The 5047-nt window shown below is 38.6% G+C and overlaps 1 pseudogene across 1 annotated transcript; it reads right to left on the reverse strand.

Annotated features, from left to right (window-relative positions):
• Positions 1 to 253: 253 nt before the first annotated feature.
• LOC143556549 (endoglucanase 25 pseudogene) lies at positions 254 to 1969 on the reverse strand (annotated as a pseudogene). Its single transcript, XR_013139388.1, has 2 exons — positions 1805 to 1969; positions 254 to 667 (listed from the first exon to the last, which is right to left on the reverse strand). The product of XR_013139388.1 is annotated as an endoglucanase 25 pseudogene (transcript).
• Between the last annotated feature and the right edge of the window lie 3078 nt (positions 1970 to 5047).

Consider the following 5047-nt stretch of genomic DNA (forward strand, 5'->3'; position numbering starts at 1 on the left):
ATACCAAAAAAAAAAAAGGGAAAAAGAAACGTTTTCAAAAAACAATCTAAGAGTGTTGCAAAGTCCCCATTGTTTCAAATTATACATACATTTGTTTCTTATCCTTAGGTACGGAAAAAATAAAAAAACATACTATATCTGTATAATCACAGCTTCCATTTTTAAAGGTAAATCACTAGGCACCATGTTTTCATTCCCCTTGTTTCTCCTAGCAAAATCTCTGATCACTACACGTCACACGGACATCACAAAAACAATGTTCTCACGGCTTCCAGGGAGCCGGTGGTGGTGGCGGTGTCGGAAACATTGGTGGCACTGCCGAAAATATGGTGTTTTTATCAATCTTTGTTGCGGTCCTATCACCCGAAAGGGCCACTAGAGCAGCAACCAAACCAGCATTGCCAGCAAGTGTGGGCTCTGTATAATTGTAGTTTGTACGTACATCGTGGAACCCGTCATGCTTGTCAGGCCCTGCCACCATCGCACCGATTATCGTGTTGGGGTTCGGTTTTTTAGCGTCTCGCCATTTGTATCCTCCGGTGCAGCTGTATTTGACTCGGTTATTTGGAATGGATGCGCCCCTGTGATGAACTTGTTTCGGATAGCGGTTCCCGTAACCAACAAGATAACTCATTTTTCTCGGGTTGTCTCCGAGGATATAGTCGATCTGTAAGAAAACAACACGTTAATCTTGGTATGCAACTGAAAAGTGGGTTGTAGTTTACAGGGGTGTAGACGAGTCAAGATGCTCGCAATTGGCTCGTTAAAAGTTCGAATAGAGGCAAGCTTATTATTTATACAATTGTAACATAATAAAATATATATATAATAGTTATTATTATATATGAAATTATGATAAAAAATAATAACTAAAGAATTATATACATATATAGGAGATTTAACGTACAAATGAAATTAATGTGCTAATTGTGAGAATCAACTAGAGTAATTATATATACAAAAAGAGTATTTATGTAACTATATACACAAATAAAGTATTTATGTAATTACATCATGCAAGTAGAGTTTTTACTCTATTATGTAATTACATAATTACACTACTTTTATATATAATTACTCTACTTGATTCTCACAATTAGCACGTTAATTTCATTTGTATTTGATCCAAACCCTATATATATATATATATTATGTTACTTATTAAGTTATAATCAAAATAGTGAATAAATTGCTCTTTTGGTCCCTGAGGCTTAACCTGTTTTAACCCTTTCAGTCCAAAACAAATATTTTGTCATATAAGGCACTAACACTAATAGCAAAGCTATAAGTAGGGTCTGGGAAGGGTGGGATGTAGGCATCTATCCAATGGGATAAAGAGGTGGCTTCCAGAGAGACCCTCAGCTCTAAAATACATGTGTCTAAGGGGCACTGACACTAACTCTAAAAGGTTTAAACATGCTACACCAAAAAGACTAACAGAGTCATTTACTCTAAAATATATATAAAAAAATAATAAGTATATAAAAATTAATTAACGCATAACAAACAAACCGAGCCTGAACAGAGCTTGATCTTGAAAAACTACTCACGAGCGAAACTCGAGCTCTTATAAGTCAAACAAGCAAAACACGAGTTTAGTCGAGCTCATATTCAGCTTGTTTCCACCCCTAGCTATTGGTTAGCAGGGTATTGATGGGCTCCCATGAGTTTTACAAGAGAAATAGGTTCATGTGGCGGTGTGGTGTAGCTTTAACAGGTCAAATGTGTGATATGAAAGAAGAAGAAGAAAAGAAAAAGCTAAAATGGGTAAGGGGTTAGAAGGGTTGAAAGTTATGATGCGTACCTGAGTTTGTGCAAACTTGCGTAGCTCATTAGTCGAATAGAAATTAGGCCCGCAATACCATCCGGGGGTGTCTGCTGCGTAAAGATAGTCACTGTAGAGTGTAGCTAAGAACGCAGCGTTTACAACATACTGAAGTGGCTGCGGTCTCCCATGGTTTAATTGGATCAACCCTGTCACACCCCGGTCGTAATGGCGGAAAACCGAGGCGTGGCGACTAGGTCGTGATTGATTGAGCACAATAGTATAAAAGTCTAAATGCATAAACATAACCAAACTGTCAAATATTACATCATCCAGGTAACATGAAACAAATTGTTTTAATACAAAATATCAAGTTTCCAAACAACTCCTAGCCTAGCCTTCATCTCTCTAAGGCCTCTATCAGCTATTAGCTACTTCCTGCTTCATTTCCTGAAAACATGTAATAAAACGTCAACTACAAAAAGTAGATGAGTGAATTCATAGGTTAACTAATACTGTAGTGATAAGCCCTACACAAGCATACTAGGCTAAGTTGTAGGGGTTTATATATAGGGTGTACCATCGGCTAACCCACCACTCCTACAACTTATCCTACTATGCTTGGTATGCTTATCATCTCAACTGAATCTGCAAGAGTTTCGTATAAAGATTCCAATTATTGTTTCCATGCATGCAGGAGGAACGGTATCAAGGATATATGTATAAGATACCCAAGAATCATATGTAACCATGCCATGATGAAAAATGATAATGATGCATAATGATCACACAAGACCTGACATCGACCCCACACAAGACCACACTATGCTACTTGATTTCCTTGATGGTAACCCAAATCGATCACTTTGGGTACCATGAGAGAATTCTAAAGCGTACTTTAGTATCTCTTGGATTCCTAATCGATCACTTAGGAGATCCTTCGGATCCTTAATCGAACACTTAAGAGATCCTTCGGATTCTTAATCGAACACTTAAGAACCCCATAGGTCACGTGTATTCTAAATCGATCACTTTAGAATCCCACATCTAGTGACGGCCTGTCTACCAATCGACCACTTGGAGATCAAACCTATGCACTATTGTGACCTATATTGCCACTGTTCACACGATCACAAGACTGACCAATGAATAATGTGTTTTCATGATAAAGTATAACGGGTACATGACTTTGATTTCCAAACGTCCAATGTTCCCTAAACGCTGAGTGATTCCCATATTTACTCCTGAATATTTGATTATGCATACACAACTTCCGAGAAAGTTAAGGTACGCGTAACCTGCCATGATTACTTGTTTTCCCAATGTTCATTGTTTGCAAAAGATTTGTCAAGTGTTTATGATAAGTAATGTTTGAATAAATGTGTTTTGTCAAAACGTGTACATTTACCATGTTTTCACCCCCAATGATTTGAAAGGCTTTAAAAGAAAAATGGGGGCTATGAACTCACCTTGTTGACTAGGTGTGGTTGCTAGGGCGGTCGGGTGCTGTCAAACGTCGATCCTCTAAGTCTAGACAAGGACATAATAAGTTAACAACACAGTTTAAGTCTAAGAGTGTAAGCCTTACACGATCTCGAGCAAAAACTAGGTTTTAAAGACGAAACAGCTTGGTTCTGACCTGATTCGATCGAATAGGAACACATTCGATCGAATCGAAACACATTCGATCGAATAGACACACATTCGATCGAATAGACACACATTCGATCGAATAGAAACACATTCGATCGAATAGACACACATTCGATCGAATAGAAACACATTCGATCGAATAGACACTCATTCGATCGAATAGACAGACGTTCGATCGAATACGAAGCTCATTCGGTCGAATGAGTTGGAGACCATTCGGTTGCTTTCCTATTCGGTCGACTGGACTGGTTCGATCGACACATTCGATCGAATGAACTGATTCGATCGACTGGTTCGATCGAATGAACTGATTCGATCGACTGGTTCGATCGAATGAGTCTGATTCGACTCCTTCAAGCTGGGCGACGGAGATACCCACGGGTTTTCCAGATTTTCCAGATTTTTGACCCAAAATCGAAGTTTTTGACATGGAAATGCTCGGGATTGAAAGGGGTATCGATTCCTAGTACTTTTAAACACAAAAGCTTGCATTTTGACACCAAAAATGACGGTTTTTGACCAAGAACACACTTGACACAAAAGTCGGAGTTTTTGCTCGATTCGGGGCGGGTTTTGGTTGTAAAAACGTATGATTTTCAAGAAGATCTTACCGACAACAACGATAAACAGATTGGTGGACTCGAATCTTAGATTGGATGACTTTCTCTCACTACTCTCTCTCTAGAAGTGGGAGTGTTTGGGTGGGAAGTGTTGGTGGAAATGAAAGAGATGGTGTAAGAATACTTGATTTTCCGCTTAAATACTCGGGTGACTCGGGTTCGGGTTTAGGCTACCGACGGGTCAAGACTAGTCGAGTTCATAAGTTTTTAAACAAACTAAAACTTTTTCAGCAAAACTTTTATAAACCATTTTCCGAATAATTATTTAAAATCTTTTTTTTTTTTTTTTTTTTTTTTTTTTAAATAAGAACATTTTATTTTTCAAAAGCATAAAAATTAATATTTTCCAGGCGTAAATGTCGTTTTATAAAATAAACATTTCAAATGATAAAAGCAGATTTCTCCAATGATATGGGTTCCGAACTTATCGTCCAGAACCCCAAAGTGTATAGTTTCCGATGATTCCTTGATTTTTGTCTACCAGTCAAATTCCAGGGCGTTACATCCTCCCCAACTTAGGGGAATTTCGTCCCGAAATTTAGCTTTTTAGTATACTTGATGCATCGATGATTAAGATTACATGATCCCATGATGACCACTATGCGCCACCACTTCTAATATTCGTCTCAGGCACCACCCAAATCAAGCCGAAGGGGCTTATATATAGGGTGTACCAGCGGCTAACCCACCACTCCTTCAACCTTACTTGGGTGTTTCCTTCGACTCCTATTAGATCAATGACACACAGGACGACACACTATTTTCCACTACGAGGCATCATCCTCAAGCTTTACATCAGACATATTCATTTCGGATTGAAGGGGTTTATATATAGGGTGTACCAGCGGCTAACCCACCACTCCTTCAATCTTCCGCGAATATTACCCTCGGTAATTCTTGAATTCAATGTCTCACAGCTGCCACGCTAACTATAAGTCCCTAATTCCAGGTTTCGCTTCAGACATATTCAACTCGTGCCGAAGAGGTTTATATATAGGGTGTACCAGCG

This window comes from Bidens hawaiensis, unplaced genomic scaffold (assembly GCF_021521415.1).
Source record: "Bidens hawaiensis isolate Kalapana, Puna unplaced genomic scaffold, B.hawaiensis_p1.1 tig00018650_1, whole genome shotgun sequence".
Classification (NCBI taxonomy): domain Eukaryota; kingdom Viridiplantae; phylum Streptophyta; class Magnoliopsida; order Asterales; family Asteraceae; genus Bidens; species Bidens hawaiensis.